Raw genomic sequence first — 19,524 nt, forward strand, 5'->3', positions numbered from 1 at the left:
AGATGAAAAATATAACTGTTTAGGTAAGCCTAGGGATTGAATTAACCAATACGGCCAATGTACCAAATACTCAGTATACTGGTTCTTTCTTCCGTCTGAAAATCTTTTAATCCACCAAATCTGTTTAGTGTGTTGTTTGTTGTTTTTTTTGGGGGGGGGATGTTTTTGTTTATTTCTTGGTTGTTTTGGGGTTGGTTTGTTTGTTTTTAAGCATGTGATATAAAGAATGTGTGCACACTTCTAAGCAGCATCTTTGGTTTTCTGTTTTGCATGACTCCTTATAATTGGGTCTGCAAGTCTGTCATGAAAACATAATTGGTGAGTAATAAAGCACATGCTTGCCTGAACCAGAGTAAGTGAAACCTTTTGCAGAATTGTGGTTGAGCAGCTGTTGTATCACAGTGCTCAGCAACCTTGCCCACAAAGAGTCCAGAAGACTTTGCCACCATGAGAAAGCAGTTTGGTTTTCCAGAGGTGAGAGGGGTCTAGTGACTTGCACAAGACTGCACACTGTGACAGGTTTAGGAGCAGAGTTTGATTACCTGGATCCTTTTTGGTTGCTCCGCACCAAACCATGGGCTGTTGCTCTGTGCTGAGCAAAGACTGTCTTTCTTCCTACCTGTTGCTGTGTGCTGAGCAAAGACTGTCTTTCTTCCTACCTGCACTGTGGGTCTCTAGCCTGGGCATGTCAGCTCACTAGGGTCAGTTTAAACCTGGGCTTTGGAGACTGGCTTACTGCTGCACATGGGCAGCTCTGGTTTGCTGCTAAACTGCTGCTAATAACACTGTTGATAACAGGGGAGGCTAAACCTGAGGCTCCCTGGTTCTGTGTTGAGATCGCTGGCTGTGAGCTTTTAAACCAGTACTTGGGATCAAATGCTCTGGTCCAGTGGTGTTTTGAAGGAAGGCAAGTAGGATAGCAAAACTTCCAGTTTGCCTTTCTTGCATCTTGAAATCTTCCACTTGAACTCTGTTGTAACCAAGAAATGGTGGTACAAAATAGTATGACAACTTGCTATAACTCTGCAGTGAGCTGATTGGATTTTATAGCTGGTGTTTATGAAGATACAGGTATTGCTCATTCTGATGCCTCTAATTTTAAAAGCTTTTCAGAGAGATTGGATGAGCACATAATCTGCTGTTAACATTCTTATAATACAGCCCTTGTGGGAACACTGAGGTACACAGTCTGTTATTCAAAGGTAACTGCAAGTGTAAAATCTACTTTCATTTATCCTCCCACTCTCTCTTGGAAACTCTATGTACCCTTGCTTTTAAATTGTCTTAGGAATAAAGCAAGTGAATGGAAGTCTGGCTTCTAAGAAACTTGGGGCCTTTTTTCAAATCGCAAATCTCTATTAAGGTAAGAAAATACATGAAGATTGGCAGTGATGGTAGGCAGTATTGAACAAAAGACCAAAATTTTCTGTGCAATGAATGAGCTGATGGCTATGAACCATCTGGCTGTTACAAGACTTCCTGTGTGCATCTCAAAAAATTATTTCAGAAGAATCAACTTCTTTTCTCTGATTCTGAGCAGAAACAGACATTGCAATTTTAATGTAAAAGCATGCAGCTTTACACTTCTCGCGAAGATACATGTTGCTGGCATTCAGGTTAGAGGCAGTGCTGTGTATTGCTTATATGAATAAAGTAGAAAGGAAAAAAAAATGCCTCGTGCTTTTTTTCCAGAATTTTACATTTTCTGACTTGTAGAGGGGTGATCTTATTGCTTGGCAATGTACACCTTTTTTAATTCTTTATTCAAAGTCAGTGTATGCTTTTAAAACACTGCGATAAAATTGCATTAGGTCGGTGTGGCTTGCTTCTTTAATTAGTATTCAGACTGCTGTGAGGATTTTTTTTTTTCTCCAGAGTATCTGCATATTTTTCTTTTGCTTAGTCCATTGCATAATAAACATCTCTGCCTTTTGAGGTTTCTTTTGTTCAGGGACTGCTTTCTTCCAAGGAAGTAGGAAGTAGCTTGTGGAAAATAATACCAAGCTAAAAAACATCTTGTTTTCAAAGTATGGTGCCTAAGGAGATAGTAATTTCACTATTCACTGAGAGACACACATATGCAGACCCAGTCTTTAACTCTGCTGTCAGTTTTCTCAGTGCCTTTGAGCACTGACATCTGTTGGTACACTGAGTGGTGATACTAATGATAAAGCTTTGCCCATATTGCTGTCTGTAGGGAAATTCAGTTGCCTGCTACTGTGGTTATAGTTCTCCACCCATCTGTGATTTTGAGAATTGCACTTTACATTTTGTGTTGGACCTATACAGTAATACTGGATTCTATAAACTCAAGTTTAAAGAAGAGAAATAGATGTTAATCATTTGCAATGATCCCCCTGCCATCATGCAATAGAAAACCTGATTCCCATTTAGAAAGCAGAAGAGATATACACATTACCTATTTTAAAGTCATAGTACTTTAAAGCTGCATGCTGTTTGCTTTGTTCTGGTGAGACTGTGAAGAATCATCATGGGAAAAACTATGCTATGTAAAGACAAACTGCAAGTTGACTGATATTTTTATGTCTTATTCTGTAAAGCTCTACAGTAAGCATGGCATTGAACTTGAACCGACTTTTCATAGAAACGTGTGTGATCTTGTCCAAGGGCTGAAGTGATTTCACAGATCAAGAAGGGCATTTCAAAATACAAACTTACTGAAGAAAAGCTTGTAAGTCTCTTTATGCAGTTTCTTAAAAACCAAACAAAAAACCCCCATCCAACCCACTGAATTCATATATTGAGACATAAATGTGTTTGTACCTCTCCTCATATATATGTTTTCCATAAGAGCCAAATATATTGTGCAATTGGTAAATGATAAATTCTGTTGTCTGTAACTGAAGATATAGTTAGTTGGGGGCATGCTCTGACAGGAATAAACACCTTGGAAAAATTAAAAGGTATGGAAGTTTCTTTTTACAAATAATCATCTAAAATGAAAAAATAATTATACATATTCTGCAAGAAAAATCCAGAACACTAGGATGGAGCAAGAAATTCCTATAATTCAATAATCAGTTTTGCTCAAGTTATTTTTTATTATATAAAACTAAACCTTGTATAAAGTAGATGTTCTGTCAGAAAGTTTTCAGGCTTCATGGAAGCAGTTTTCATATACAGCCTGATCATCTGAAATCATTATGGAGACATGGTTGGTCTGCATTTATGCAGTTTGTTCTTTCTCCCAAACTTGTGCAGGATTTTGCTGTTGAGATGGAGAGAGATTCGAACTCGCAACTGGACCTCTGGAGGCCTGATCTCCTGCTTAGAGCAGGGTTAAATACCTTAAAAAAAGATAAACAGTGTTGTTCAGTACTGTGCATTCAAATGTGGAAAATCCCTGCAGAGTGGGATTCTGTAGCCCCTCTGGACAAATGTATTCCAGTGTCTGAAGACCCTTATTGTAGCTAATTTTAAGTTATTATTTATCTGATTAGAATTTGTCTTGCTGCAGCTGATGGGGCACTGCTTTCTATTCTTTCATTATGCTTCCACTGAGAAGATCTTTGCTACCTTTTCTCCATGAGTACCCACTAAGTCATTAAGAAGCCACCTCTGTTCTGAACAAACCCATGCCCAGCTGACTCTTCTCCTACATCGTGTGCTTTCAGTTGCTTGGGGCTTTTTTTAACCTCTCATTGGTACAAAGGAGCTGAAAAGCAAGAACAGGGCTCCTATTTGGGGCATCAGGAATGTCACCTAGAAAGCGCTAATTGCTTCCCGTCACTAGCAAGCACTCTTGCTGATGCAGCCGGCTGTATAGTTAGCCTTCATTGCGGCAAGGATGTCTTGCTTACTTGTGTTCAGCAAGGTGTTTCTCAGGAACCCGAGGACACTTGTTGCAAAGCTGTTTTCTAGCCTGTAAGTTCCAATCATGTACTGTGGCATGGGATTATTTATTCCATGTTATATACAAGATTTTTGCATTTGCTTTTATTTGGCTTCATAAGGCCTCTCAGCTCACTCCTTCAGGTATTGAAGCCCTTTTGGTGGGAGCTCTACTTTCCAGCTTCTAGATTGCTGGAGTTTGATGTTACCAGTGAAATTAGTGAGGACATGTTCAGATTAATTGGAGAGAAATGTTGCCCATAGCTAGGATTTTGACCTATTTACTGCTGTCTTGAGTTTGGAAGTCCAGCAACTCTTTTTCATGAACTTTATTGGTTAGCCACCTAGTCCGTGCCTTTTATGGCTGCTGTAGTGTTAAGGGGGACTGCATCAAAAATGGTAAAAGTCAAGGTAAATGATGTTGCTGCTCTGTTCTCATCCACAGAACCATCGTAATACGTAACTGGGTCGGTTGAGCACATTTTGCCTTTGGGAAATTATACTTGGCTGTTCACAAAATTGTTTCTGTCCTTCATATTCCTGGAAATAGATTCAAGGAGGATTTGCTCCATTTTCCTCCCAGGGTTTGGAATAAAGCTGACTGGCCTGTAGTTTCTCAAATCATCCTTCTTGCTTTTTTCATCAATTATCCGGGACCTCCCTTGGTTACTGTGACCTTTCAAAGGTGATCCAAAAAGACTTTGCAATGACATCGGCCAAATCCCTCAGCACCATCAGAAGTATCTCATCTGGTCTCATGGACTTGTGTGTCCCCTTTTAAGTGCTCTATTCCTGTCTTTGTCTTCACTTACCTGACACCTTTCCCAGGCTCTTGCCACTTTAGCCCCATGAGTTTGCCTTGCTGGCAGAGACCAAAGCAAAAAAGACGGTGCTTAATCTTTTTCATGTCCTTCACCACTGGTTTTCTAAACCTGTTCACCGGGAGGTCCCTGTTTTGTTTAGTTCTTCTTTTGCTGCTGATGCACCTGCAAGGGCCCTTCCTGTTCCATGGCAGCTTCCAGCTGAGCTTCTTGGCTTCTTTCCCCTGGCCTGGGCAGCACTTCTGCACTGTTGTGGGGCAGCCCTTATCTTCACTTGTGTGCTTCCCTGAAGGCTTGGCCTTGGTCTCAGCAGGTCCCTCCTCATGCAGCCACCCTGCTTTCCTGCCATGGGACAGTGAAGATCAGTGCAGTCTCCTCGGCACCGTATCCCCACACAAGGAACTTTCTCATAGGATCCTGCAGATCAGGTCACTGAACAAACAAGAGATTGTTCCCCTGAAGTCTGGGGTCTTTATTACTTGTCTTTATTACTCAGTTCCTTCAGGATCTTAAACTCCCCTGTCTAGCATTTAAATAGGGATGGAGTTTAGATGTTTCTCATTCATGAATTGTCGCAAAGTGAGCTTTTATTATGGGGGGGTGGGGTAATAGAAGCAAATGACATGTAGCATTTCCTGGCTACTTTGCTTCTGTGCTGCCTCTTTCAGTTTCGTTAAGGAAGCTGTCATAGTTTAACCTCAGCTGGCAGCTAAGTACCATGCAGCTGCTCACTCATTGCCCTCCCCAACTTCCCCCCTCCCTCCTAAGTGGGATGGAAAAGAGAACTGTAAAAAATGTAGAATAATACAATACTAACACTACTAATAATGAAAAGGGAAGTAATAAAAAGGAGATAAAACAAATCCCAACAAACAGTGATTCTGACCTCCTGCTGACTAACACCCAACCCATTCCTGATCAGTAATTGGTCCCTCCTGGCCAACTCGCCCCCTTTTATATACTGGGCATGATGTTCTATGGTATGGAATACCTCTTTGGCTAGTTTTGGTCCTGTCTCTGCTCCCTTCCAGCTTTTTGTGCCCCTCCTCACTGGCAGAGCATGAGAGACTGAAAAGTCTTTGATCAGGGTAAATGCTACTGAACAGCAACTAAAACATTGGTGTGTTATCAGCATTGTCCTCAGACTAAAGCCAAAACGCAGCACTGCACCAGCTACTAGGAAGAAAATAACTCTGTTCCAGCTGAAACCAGGACAGAAGCCGAGCAGGCAACTACATGTTAGCTCAGCAGGTATTTGGAAATTTTTAAAAATGAGGAAATGTTTCCTGGACATACAGATATGGTTAACGTAGGGAATTCCTATTTGGATTTTTGAAATACAAGCTATTAATGCAAAACAAAACTCATATTTGCAGCTTTTGCCACTTTTGTGGGTGTTAATGGGTTATTGACGTATCGACATGGGCTGGAAACATACCACTGAAAAATTGTGTGCTGTTTTGAAGTGACTCTCCTCTGCATACAGCTGATCAAAATATCAACTGTGATGTTTAATCATAGCAAATATGAAACTAAGGCTATGAAACTAATGCAGTGTCAGTTCAAAACTGATTAGGTTTAGAGTTTATATTGTAACTGAAATGGATAGTATTGAATTATATTTAAAACGTAGTTCTATTTGATTTTTTTCTTAAGGATCTCATCACTAGCTTAGAAACATTCTGTTATGTGACTTACATAGGGTTATACTATTTGCACTGCTCTACCAATTCATGAAAGTCCAACTCATCAGCATTTGATTTTCTGTCACTTTTGACATCAAAAAGAAGTCTAGCTTTACAGAAGGTTGGTTTTGAAAAAGAATTCTTTCTTTCCACTGCCCCATGCTCAATGTTCAAACTTGCTAGTCACTTCTAAAAGAGTAGACTTCCAACATTACAGCGATACAGGAGTATCCCTTCAGTTTGACACCTATTCTGATTTTGTGATGTGAGAAGCAAAGTGCTTTCCAACTAAAGCCGGGAATATATAACCTTACTTTTGCCTCAACTTTATGACCCTTTGTTACTGGAACAGTGATCACCCATAGTTTTTATTTGGCCTTTAAAGTAAAAGTCTGAAAAAGTAGCTATAAAACTACATTGACTGCTTTTGGTGGGAGCTGAATAAGTTGAGGAAGGGACCTCCACATTTTGGAAAGGAGATAAGCTTGTTTAAATTTATTCTTTTTTCTTGAATTGTCCTACTGTGTCTGCGCATGGAGCCCTCATTTCATCAAGGAAGTTATTTTGATTCCTGTTTAGCAATCCAAAGCGTGACCAGTGGCTGCACCTCCACTTTTACATTTTTGATCTTGAAGTAAAAATTTACCATTTCATTTTCCAGTGTAAAGCAGAACCTATAGTCTAAGCTATTGAAGTCACAACACTTGGGTCTCTTTCATGTGAAAAGAAACTTTGGATGAGCAGTCTTCTGATTTGTATGTACTGAGCATTGAAAAATATTTAGGGTTTTGGGTTTCCTGGCTGGTTTTTGGGTTGGTTTTTTTGTTTTGTTTTGTGGGGCTTTTTTTTTTTGGTGTTAGCTACAGTGTTCATTTCAGTATAACAGCTTCCTGGTGTGCTAAGTACCCATTACTGTGTTCTGTGGTAGGTGAGATTTTGTGGAGTTTTTTCTTCCCTTTGGTTTGAGCACAATATTTTTGTGATGTCTAATTTTTTTTCTTTGTTATGAGGAGTCATTTCCACTTCAGATTCATGCCGCCATTTGAAAAATGTGTATGTTTTGCTTTTCTGAGGAAGGAGTAAGACCAATGGCTGATGCCAAGGCAAGTCTCAAAACCACCTTTGAAAGTCTTCTGTGTTCATGTGAACACTGCAGTGTAAATAAATTAGGATGTGATTTACTACCTCAATGCTAAACACACCTGGCTGTTTTACCAGCCCTACCTTATGTCCACATGGAGAAGCATTTCCTTAAGAACTTTGAGGCTGGTTTTATGGCAGTTTCACTAATAGTGATACTCCTGTACTTGGTAATTTCATGTTGCCATTAGCCCTGTGTTACGCAGGGAACTTCTGCAGGCTATAAAATGATCTATGAATGTGCTATAATCAGAAGGATAATAACTTATTCATAATCTCTCTTTGATATTCCCGCTGTGCTTTAATATCTAGTTTCAAATATGCTGTTTATAGGAAACATCCTGTGTGGCATTGTACTGCTGTGATCAAAACAACTGGGAATTTGTTACATCTTACCTTTTCTACCACCACCATGCCTGCCCCCTACTCAAATTTCAGCAGTCTTTTCCTTAAAATCATTTAGGACCTGACTACATTCCCCAAAGATGCTCTGCAGGAGGAGAGAAACTTTGTGGGTTTTTTGACAAGATAAGGAACAATGAAAGTATGGGAAGAAAAATTTTCTCCTATTTCATTTGAAAACTGGTAACTGGGAACATGATGAATGCGTCACATTTTTCCAAAGAAGCCGGCATATGAAAGAGTGTTTGGAGTGGAGAAAGCTTTGCGTGTGTGTATGTATATTTAGCTACATGTGTATTAATGAAAAAAGACTAAAGAAAAAGCTCATACCTTAATATGTGGAATCATCACCAAACAAGTAAAGCCAAGCTATAATTTTTACCATCTTTTTAAACATGGAGAAGACAGGGTTATAACAAGCTTTTCTGTCTGTATTTACTCTTACTGAAATGAGTATGAATGTTTCACAGCCATTTTGGCTTGCGTATGAGACTAAAACCTCGGAAAGGCTCTCATTTTGGCTGGTAAGTAGGGAGGAAGTGTTTGGCACCTCAGATGATGTAAAGTAGTTCTTGAAGCTTACTGTATAGCTGTATATAAAGGTGTACTAATGATTATCGTATGAAGTCTGATTAAATATTTTATTATTCATATATTTTACCTTTTTCCCTTTGGACTGCTGAGGATAAATAACATTTTTGATCTTCAGAAGTGCTAACGCTAATTAAATATAGACCTCTGAGTAAAAAGAGTATTTGCTTGCAAGTCAAAACATGTTTTAAAACAAATTTCATTCACCATTTTATAGCTTACTGAAAATCCTAATTAGCAGTTCTTGATCATCTTTTTATACAAAGAATCTGATAACAGTTAATTTGTACAGTTAATCTATGTAGTTAATCCCTCTCACTTTGGGACATCACTCATTTCATTCATGCTTTCCAGCTTTTGTGATAGGCTTAGTGTTACTGAAGCACCGATGACCTCAGTAGTACCTCTGGGTAATTTTAGAGCTATTTTGGCTTTTTCTAGCATAATTTTAATTACTTTTGGCATCTTACCTCTAAACCTTCTTGATTCTGTTTCTACAGACAAATACTGAAAATATGCATTGTGAGGAAAAGAGTTTTTACCTTTTCATGACCTTGCAAGATCTATACAGTCAACCACTTTCCCAGTTCAGTATGAACCCATGTTCCTTTTCTTCTTCCTTGGGCTTTGGCAGTACGTTTGATCTAACCAGCCGTGGCTCTGCCAGAGTAGAGCTAGAGGCAAATTCGCCAAAAGCCCAGTGTTTTTCTGGCACATATCTTGCCACTGAAAAATCGTCTTCCCTGAAGGCAGAGTGTGTGTGCTGGTGTCGATCATAGAAGAGATTTAAGTGCACTTGGTTCCAAGCCTTTTGGACTGTAGGGGCCAAATATTTCTGGAAATGAAGGTGGATTGTGGAATATTTGTACTTTTTCCTTGAAGCTTTGGTCATATGATGAACATTGATTCCTTTATTTGCTTTATAATGTGGATGAAAGCCAAGCTAACTAAAACTGTGGTTTACTTTGATCTATAAAAACCACAGCTTGCATGAACAAATTAATTACAGCAGTTTCTTCCCAAGAAGAATATTAGTGTACATGTATGGATCACCCACAGATCCCTCCAGCTGGGGCGAGGGATTAAACTCTCCCATTGTCTGTCTTTTAAGGATACTGTGACATGATGGCTTGAAACTGGCTTTCCCCAGTGCTTTCTTAAAGCATTCTAATATTGCTCCTTCAGTATTGAAAATGGAAACCAATAAGAATTGGGGTATTGCAGTGGATGAGTACTTATGTACTGTATTTGTCAGTTTCTAGCAAGGCAAATGCTACCCCACAGGGGATGTCTCTATCAAGAAAGAAAGCAGTAACCAATTTCTCTTAAAATCAATGAAAAATACCAGACTGCAAATATTAAACAAGTTTTTCAGGGCAGGTGTTTTGAAGACTGTAATTTTTGAATTCAATTTTACTTAATGCTGCTAGGGATTGCATCAAATGCAGATGTATTTCTGGTGTGTTGCTTTTCTTGCAGACCCTTCTTTTTCCATTCTGCTTGATACCCCCTTGGGTTTAGTTTGTGGTCTGATTACAGCATTAGCTTGCATCAGCAGGCATTATTGACTTTTAGAAGCAAGTATATGTATTTGATGCTGACTCTGAAACCTTTTCAGAAGTGTAAAATACTCAGTATTTAAACTTGTTAGATTCTTGCTGTTGCTTCCGGTTCTTACCTGTTAGCAAGTAGCAGTAGCATCAAATATAAAGTAGGCATGGAGTCAGCTAGGGAAATTAAATGTCTGAGCTGCTGCGTATTTGAATTAGTGACGTGTTTGTGGAACCAACAGCAGGCCTGCTTTTTGGCTTTCAGTCCCTGGTGAGAGGCCCTGATACATAACCAGCTCCAGTAACGTCATGCACCAGAGCAAAGCCTTCTCTCCTGTATTGCACAGCCCAAAGGCTTTCCTGCCATGACTCACTGCTGTTGGATGGGATGTGAAAAGCTCAACACTTCAGCTGTGGGCTCTGACTGGTGTGACACTTCTGGAGGGGCCTGCTTAGATTTAGCTGGAGTAATGGTTAGTGACCTATTTCAGAGTCGGAGCAGATGAACACTCTGCCTAGTAGCTTTTATCAAAGCAACTATGCTAGTATGTGTAAAAGCACTAGGCTCAAAGCTGATTTCTCCTCAAAGAAATGACAGCCTTAAAAGAATGTAGGCTATTAATGGGTACAAGTAGAATACAAGGAAATGAGTCTCTTCTGTTCAGCAGGGTAAGGCAGTGATAGAGTTGGCTTGTTTGTTTTTATGACTGACAGATGGGACACTAAGATTTCCCCTTCAGTGTCTACATCAGCACAAGGTAAATTTTTAACTCTCAGTGAACCACGCCAGCTGAAAGTTCATAAATAGGCTTAACCCGGTGTGATGGGTTGAACTTGGACACGCCAGGTGTCCATCAAAGCTGCTCTGTCACTCCCCTCCTCAGCTAGGCAAGGGAGAGAGAATACAATGAAAGGCTCATGGGTCAAGACTAAGGCAGGGAGAGATTACTCACCAGCTACTGACATGGGCAAAGTAGTGACTTGGGGGAAATTAATTTAATTTATTACCAATCAAAATCAGAGTAGGATAATTGGAAATAAATAAATCTTAAAAACACCTTCCCCCCACCCCTCCCTTCTTCCCAGGCTCAACTTTCCTTCTGGATTTTTTTATTATTATTTTTTCCTACCTACTCTCCACCACCAGTGGCACAGGGGTAGAGGGAATGGGGGCTGTGGTCAGTTCATCGCATGTCTCTGCTGCTCCTTCCTCCTCAGGAGACAGGCTCCTCACACTCTTCCCCTGCTCCAGGATGGGGTCCCTCCCACGGGAGACAGTCCCTTATGAAATTCTCCGAGGTGATTCCTTCCCACAGGCTGCAGTTCATGGACTGCTCCAGTGTGGATCCCTTCCATGGGTGCATCCTTCAGGAACAGATTGCTCCAGTGTGAGTCCCTTCCATGGGGTGCAGTTCTTCAGACACAGGCTGCTCCAGTGTGGGTCCCCGGTGGATTCACAATTCCTGCCAGCAAACCTGCTCCAGCACAGGCTTCCCCACAGGGTCACAGCCTCCTTTGGACATCACCCTGCCCTTGTGTAGGGTTCTTCATGGGCTATAGGTGGAGACTTTCTGTACCATGGACCTCCATGGACTGCAGGGGCACTGCCTGCCTCACCATGGTCTGCACCGCGGGCTGCAGGGGAATCTCTGCTCTGGCGCCTGGAGCACCTCCTGGCCACCTTCTGCACTGACCTTGCTGTCTGCAGGGCTGTTTCTGTCACTTCGCTCTCTGGCTGCAGTTCTGCAGGGTGTTTCGCACATGCGCGCGCGCGCGCACACACACACACACACACACACACACACACACACACACACACACACAGTTGCACAGTAACTTCTCCTCCCTTCTTAAATATGTTATCCCAGAGTCACTACCACCACTGCTGATGGATTCAGCCTTGACCAGCAGTGGGTCTGTCTTGGAGCTGGCTGTCATTGGCTTTATTGGATGTGAGGGAGGCTTCTGGCAGCCTCTCACAGAACCCACCTCTGTAGCCCTTCCTGCTACCAAAACCTTGTCACATAAACCCAATATGCCTGGCAAGGTTGTAACTGCATGTAAATCTCTGGCATGTAGCCATTACTATTAAAAGTTGTTACCATGGCAGCAAAATCAGTGATAGCACACTTTTGTGGGGTGCAGCTTTGAGTTTCCAGGTATGGAGTTTTGTTGTCCTAGATACAAAAGTGTGTATTACCATCTTTAGTTATGCTGCTTGCCCAGAACTTAGAGAAAAGTTTCCAACTTCAGTGATAAGCTTAACTTAACTTAACAGACCTCACACTACTGATTTTTTTTAAATGATGCTTTCGAACAGTAGCTTTTTGTTTAAATGACAAGGTAATTCTCTTAAATCTGAATTTCCTGTCCACACAGCATCCTGTGTTTTGACTCCTATTTTAGAAGGTAATTTACTTGTTTGAACAAGTAAATTATTCCACTTCCCTGTTAGAGCACCTTAATTGTATAGAGAAATCATTTCTTTTTGTGCTTTGTACTAGCCCTTAGCTTGTATTTCAAATACATGCAATTTTCCTGTTTCATGAAACATTTATAAGTGTGTGAAAAAGGTAGAAGTGAAAATCAGTGGACTCTTGAATTAAGTTTCCTGCTGTTGTCCATAGTGGACTACTGTAGGTTACTTGGGTTCTAAATTAATACCATGCCTTTTAAAGAGAAATACTTCCTTTTACTTCTCCAAAATGGTGTATATTTAGATACGCACTGGCAATACTGCATTGCTAAAAATTATGAGAAATAAGGTATTCTGAAGTAGCTCCTTATAACATGCTCCAAATCAATAAAAAATTGTTAAAATGAACTTGGTTATGCCGTAATAGAGGTCTCCAGGTTGCCATTGTAAGCCTTTGACAAAGAGGGTCCTAAAGTGTTCCATATGCTTGGCAGACTTCAATCACTGGATGCAGAAGGTGACAGGGCTTGCTTTTTATGATTAACAGAAAACAACTAGGATACATTGTGTTCTACTGTAAACAAGTGATGCTAGAACTTTTCAAAGTGTGCTGGTTTTAAAACAAACAAACAAAAAAGCTACTATTACGGCTCCAAGTCAGGATGTGTAGATGAGTTCTCTATTGTGGTCAGTCATCTCCTGTGCATGTGGAAAGTATAATTCAGCATTTTGTGAAAGTGTGCAGGCAAGACAGACTTACAGATGTGTCAGGATGATTTTTTGTGATGGTTTTCTTTAAAAGTGGTCATTTACAAGGATGGAAACCTTGGAATGAGGGGGTTTTCTGTGTTAGTCTCAAGCACAACTGCAGGGGAGCATTTGTAAGAAATGAAATGTCTCTCCTAAATTCTTTGATGTCAGAGTGAAACATTTCACATTTTTGTGAAAAATGTAGTATTAGAATAACAAATATTTCTTCCCCTTTCATTTTTGAGGGAGACATTCTGAAAGAATTTGTAGGAAAGAAAAAATATTGCTGTTTTGAGAAGACTCTGAGAAGCTAGCTAAACAGCTTTCACGTTTGACTTCTATGCTCAAAAAAGGGGCTCCAGAGGACTCAAATCTCTGTTCTCCTAAGCTGTCGTTTCTAAGGCATGTTAGGGTAATGTGCTAAATGTTATACTTGAAGTCCTAAAAGTTCTGTGTTTCTGTAATTTGATTCTGAAATCAGTAAGTGTATGGAGATGTGAGATCATAGGCAGGTAACCTGCACATCAGTATGAGTAAAAGGGTACTGCTTATGGGCATGGTGTAGAAACTGGATGTTATGATGACACATATCTTATATAAGGTTTTTATGGATGAATTTTAGGAAGTATTTCAGAGAAGATCAGAATTGCTTCTCCATTTTAGAATGCAGGTGCTAAGGCAGATTTGAAGCACTTTGGCTGCTTCTAATACACAAATAGTACATAATTAGAAGAAAGCTAAATTACACATCTCTGACAGTCTGTTTTCCACTGCAAAGATTTTTACCAAAACACATAATAAAAACATACCTTGTTTCAAAAATTTAAGATAAATTTATTTAGTGTTTTCCAGGAAAATAAGGTAATTGGGAGAAAAAGGTAATAATAAGACATTGATTCTTATGGTGTATTTAGTGATGTTATTTAAGCCTGTTCTGAAAAATGTTCCTGTTTGTCAAATATAGGGCACATCAAATGAAACTACTAGATGACAAAATCAGAACAAACCTGTTCTTCATACATCATGTTGTAGAGCTGTAAAGCCCTTTGTGCAGGATGTTGTGTATATAAAGAATACAAAAAGTTCAGAAAACATTTGAGAATTTCAAGAAAGAACTGTTCTGGGGATTATTAATCATACAAACGTCACATCTGGCTCTGAAACTCCCCAAGTCTCAAGCGCTAAGCATTTCTATTACTCATAGGAAGCATTTGTTTGCTTGTACTGTTCTTAAACTTTTGTTAGGAATAGGAAGCTGCAGTAGATAAGCCTTTTAGATTCTCATCTAGCAGTCAGTTTTTCTGTTGGAGATCTCATAAGAACTGGAATGTTTGTTACCTGGCTTGTACTGAGTGAAACCTATTTTTGAGAGAGGATCAACCACCAAAAAAAAAGGCTGGAAGTTAGATGCTGGAATTATTTCAGATTGTCACAAACAGAGCTCCTGCCTGTCTTAAAGAGAATTACGTTAGTATTACCTAAATGCTGAACTGATGAGCAATAAACATCGGGAAAGGTCTGTTCCATTATGAAATGTCGTGAGGCCGTCAGGAGGTCCCTTCCAGCTGTTCCCTCACTGGCAGGTAGGGGGAGCACCCAGGTTCTCCTCGCTGCGTAAGTTACTTTGCAGATATGACCAGAGCATAACAATGTATTGTCCTGTTCCCAGATGCACTGATGATATACCCTCAAACACCTGAGTTGTTTCCCCCATTTTTCTCTTCCCAAGTTCTTTCAATTTATCATACTTATCACTTCCCAATTCAACATAAGGGCAGACTTGAAAAAGGGATCAAGCCCTGAGCTGGATAGAGAACATTCCTTGGGGGGGGGGGGGGGGTGGGGGGGGTGGAGAAGAATTTGGGAAGAAATGTGAGAGAAAAGAACAATTCATGTATTTTCCAAAAATATTTCATTCAAAAATAGGATCTTCAGAATTTACAAAATTTGCTCATGGGCAGCCAGTAAACCAGAAATGAAAATTGACAGGACCTGTCAAGTAGGCTGCTGGGGAAGCTCAGTCCCTTCCTGATCTGCATCTCACGCTTCAGCCTGCCTGGAAGGGACTTGTCAGATTTGCTTTCTATCCACAGCAAGTGAAGTTGATGTGTTTTTTAGTTGTTTGGTTGTTGTTTTTTGTGGGTCAAGGGGAAGCTGTTTCTTAAACACGTACAGCTGGATTTTCAGCAGGGAAATTCTCAACCAGCTCTACTCTACCAGACACTTTGTAGCTCCATGACTTGAGACAGGTATTATTTTTTTGAGGTTGTTATTATCATTTGGATGCTTTGGTTTCACTTTTGCCACATAATTGGGCTCATCTTTAAAGTATTTCTTAGAAACACCTGCAGCAAACTTCCTAGATGGTTTTGGATAGTTTATGCTGAACTATCTAAAACAGTTTGGGGGAGAGCAAACACTTTGTCTCTTCTGTATTGTAGTGTTAAGTATAGTAAATGCTTTGATTGATCTCCTTTGGAAAACTTAGTGTGGAATCAACAGAGATGATCTGGAAAACTTGTGTGCTTTTACATATCTGCCTGAAAAAAAAAAAAAAAGGGCAAGAGAATGAAAAGAAAGGAGTATGTGTGCTGGAAAATAAGTCCTATCCATAGTCTTTCCTTTCTCCAAGCTTGCAGATCTGTTAACTCTGTAGCTGGCTTTCCTGTTCCTGCTGAGGACGGGACAGAAATTTCAGATAGTTGTTTGACTGTACTGTATTATGAAGCCCATCTTCAATTTATTTTTTTTTTTTATGATACCATATATGCTTGTGTGAAGCAACTTTTGTGCTGAAAACTATTAAGTTTAGAAGGCAGTGCAAACCTAAATTTTTTTCCCCAGTGTGGAATCAGAGGTTGTTTAGCCTGGAGAAAAGGATGCTGACGGAAGACTTTATTGCTCTCTGCAGCTACCTGAGGGAGGTTGTAGTGAGGTGGATGTCATCTCCCAGGTAACAGGTGACAGGGCAAGGGGAGGGTTAGATTGGATATTTAGAAAAAAAAATTTCAGCAAAAGGGTTGTCAAGCAGTGGGAAGTGGTGAAGTCGCCATTCCTGAAAATATTTAAAAGACATGTATGTGTGCTGCTTAGGGGCACAGTTTAGTGGTGGATTTGGCAGTGCTGGGTTAATGATTGGACTCAATGATGTTAAAGGTCTTTTCCAACTTAAATGATTCTATAATACTATGATTCTATAATAAGTCTCTACTAGGTGGGTGGCTTGAAAGGTGTCTCCTCCTAATGACGCTACACTGCATGAAAAGTCATCACGCCATTAGCTGTGTTACAGATAGCAGAAACTGGAATTACACTCAATTTGTGCTGTGAAAGCTATAAGGCACTTTTTGTTAACAGCTTAGGAAGTGAAGTATGAAATTTGGGCCACTATGACCATCTGGTCTCTTAAATCTTTCTGTTTCCCATTAAGTTGTCACTGCCTGTATCTTCTGGCAATGATTCCTGAGTGTTTGCCTTTTCGGTAACAAACCTAATGTTTGTGTGTTTCATTTTCTCCTTTTACAAAGATGTTCAGAAGGAGACCTTGCTTTTTCTACGCCTTTACTTTTATCTTGTTCTCTTTTTTGTCCATTTAAGAATAGAGCTAATTTTTCAGTCTTTCCATTGATGAAAATATCTCCATGTCTTTTAATTGAATTATTTCTGTTTCTTCAGTATCCTCTACTGCCAGGAGGTGATTAGAACAGAAACTAGTATTTATCTTGACTGTTTTAATTGCGTATCAGTTTTATGGTTTTCCATTCCATTTCCTTGTACAACTGAGCATCTGATTTCTTCTGCCTGTCATGAAAGCATGAGTACAGATATTCTTCATAAGCCTGAGACAGCTCTTATCAAATCCATGTTAAGCTGATGAAATATTAGCAGTACTAAAATTTTCTATCTATCTCATTTATAAAGGCTTCTTGCTCAGGAACCTTTTGATATATAAGAAAGGTTATTAATTAATGCTTTGCACAATATTTATGTATAACACCAGAAGAGATGCTACCTAAGGATTAAATATCTTCTAATACATAAAAGCAGATTTGTATAGCTTTTTGAGGTTGTTTTTAAATTATATCCTTCCAAAAAAGGATTTACTGCATACACATACTTTCCAGTGTAAAGGTATAATTTCCAAGCTGTCATCCTTAACTCCAGCCTGACTGAAGGAAATTATAGACACCAGTAGATAGGTTTTTTTCATCTGTTGGGCATGAGGGCAAGTATTTTATTACTTTTTTTTGCAGATGTGTTTATGTGAACTGGAAAGCTAATTGATAAATCTGGTCATTGTTCTGTAACATATATACACTATGGTAGTGAAATTAAGCAAAAAGCATAAGTTCAGCACTGGTTGTGTTAGGATCCACAGGACAGGTAATTACATAAATGTTTCAAGAGGAAAACAAAGGACTCATAAAGAATACTAATATTTAGGTTTACAATATCAATTTCAAATGCTGTGATAAAAGTGGGAAAGGAAAATAACTGGTATGTTTTCTGTTGTGGTGGTTCTGTCACTGTTTGTGCAGAGATGCTACGATTAATTTACAACAACAAATTTTCACCTCAGAAAATTTGCTACAATACAGTCCATGTTTCCTGGACATAGTTCGAGGGCTGCAGAAATAAATCTTTCTTAAAATAATTTTCTTCTGAAATCAGGTGCAGCCTTGGGGAAGCTGTTTGATCAGTCCTGACCAAGATAAGTAGATGTAAATGCAAAATGGGCAGAAATCATGAATTCGTACATGACACTAAATCTTCATCATTTTTCACCAGGGTCTGATTATCTAAATTGTTCTTCTTGAATCTTTCTATAGTCAGGCAAAAAGTAGATAGCTCTTAACTTCCTGTCAGATATGAGCTGGCAGTGTTTTGCATAGCTGAAGTAGTTTATTCAGTATAGAAAATCCCCTGAAATATTTCTGGAGGCTGGGAAAAACCTTTTAACTCATAATTCTCTTCTGGAATATTCTAAAAAGCCAGAATCTTGGGCTGAAATTTGAGTTGTGTCCTTGTTTTTGATGGGGAGAAGCAGGTCAATTTGCTTGTTCTGTAAAATTTAGGTAAATATGTGCAAGCCACATTGAATTTAATGGGATCACAGGATAACTTGATCTGAAGGTCTGAGGGCACTCTGGTCTGGCTGTGGCGCAACAGACTCAGCGCTGAGCAGCTCAGATGGAGATACTAAGGGCTGTGCCCTCTTAAGATTGGAAGCATCCAGATGGAGCCAGCACAACCTCCCTAGGTAGCCTGACCCCAGGGAAAAGCCTTTTCCTTCTGGGCCATATGGACTTATTTGTTGGTTGAAGCTCCTTGTCACTGTTGCTCCCTCTTCTTGACCATTGCAGGTACTGGGAGCTGCTGTCCGTCCCCACCCCAGAGATGTCTCCCCCAGGGCTGAGCTGGCCCCATCCATCAGCCTCTCCTTGAGAGGCAACTGCTCCAGACATCACCAGCTTGGGCCCCACCTCACTGGACTCACACCAGCTTTTTCCTGTAGTGGGAGACCCAGAACTGGACACAATATGTAGATGGGGTCTGAGTGCTGAGGAAAGGATAATAATCCTGTACCTTGATGGATAGTCTGTAGTCCTGCTGTGCAGGTGCTGCTGGAATGTCAACAGCTTGCTGTGCACCACAGTCGCAGCATTTTCCTTGCAGAGCTGTTCCCCAGTCCAGCCCTCAGCCCCTGCTGAATTTCAGGAAGTTCATTAACAGGTCAGCCTCCTCCAGCCTGCCTCTGCCTCTGTGACTGGGAAACCCGATTCCCAGATAAGGCGGAGAAGGGAAATCCCAATTTGGTGTCACCTGAAAGCTTGATGAGGGTGTACTGCCTCACATCCTCCAGGTCTCTGATAAAGATGGTGAGGGGGGAGGGGGGGAAGTTCCTCATTAACTGATATATAATAGGTTTTCTAACTGGTTTATGGTTTTACTTACTGTTATTGGCTACTGAACTAGGTTGGTGATAGTCCCAAATCTACTTATAATGCATGGGTCACTGTTTAATTCTTTTTCCTTAAGAAAAAACTGCTGCTGCAAAAAAAAAAAAAGTGTTTAGAAATACTTGCTTCAAATGAAAGCACTTAAATAGAAGAAAATATAGTTAAAGAAAAATTGCACTTAGAAAACGCACCTGAAATTTTGCTTTCCAGTGCCAGATTGGCATTCCTATCAGAACTAGAACAGCAAGGATACTCTCTTGTCTCTTCCAGTTTCTGACGTGTGCCCTGGTAGGGAAGCAGGAATGTGGGGTGAATGTAGGCTCATTCTGCAAGGGGAAGAAACTTTAAGTGGCTTGT

At 40.1% G+C, this 19,524-nt stretch overlaps 1 protein-coding gene and 1 long non-coding RNA gene across 2 annotated transcripts in view; one reads left to right on the top strand and one right to left on the bottom strand.

Annotated features, from left to right (window-relative positions):
* The window catches only part of MAN1A1 (mannosidase alpha class 1A member 1), a 151,476-nt gene that overhangs the window by 8,659 nt on the left and 123,293 nt on the right, over positions 1-19,524 (top strand). The gene's annotated exons all lie outside the window — the stretch shown is intronic.
* LOC133225598 (uncharacterized) lies at positions 163-1,177 on the bottom strand. The gene is made up of 2 exons (XR_009729204.1): positions 620-1,177; positions 163-579 (listed from the first exon to the last, which is right to left on the bottom strand). It is a non-coding gene; the product is annotated as an uncharacterized LOC133225598 (long non-coding RNA).

The sequence above is a fragment of the Neopsephotus bourkii genome, unplaced genomic scaffold, assembly GCF_033783945.1.
Source record: "Neopsephotus bourkii isolate Nb327-2 ecotype Australia unplaced genomic scaffold, CSIRO-AGI_Nbou_v1 NB_1765, whole genome shotgun sequence".
Taxonomy (NCBI): Eukaryota; Metazoa; Chordata; class Aves; order Psittaciformes; family Psittacidae; genus Neopsephotus; species Neopsephotus bourkii.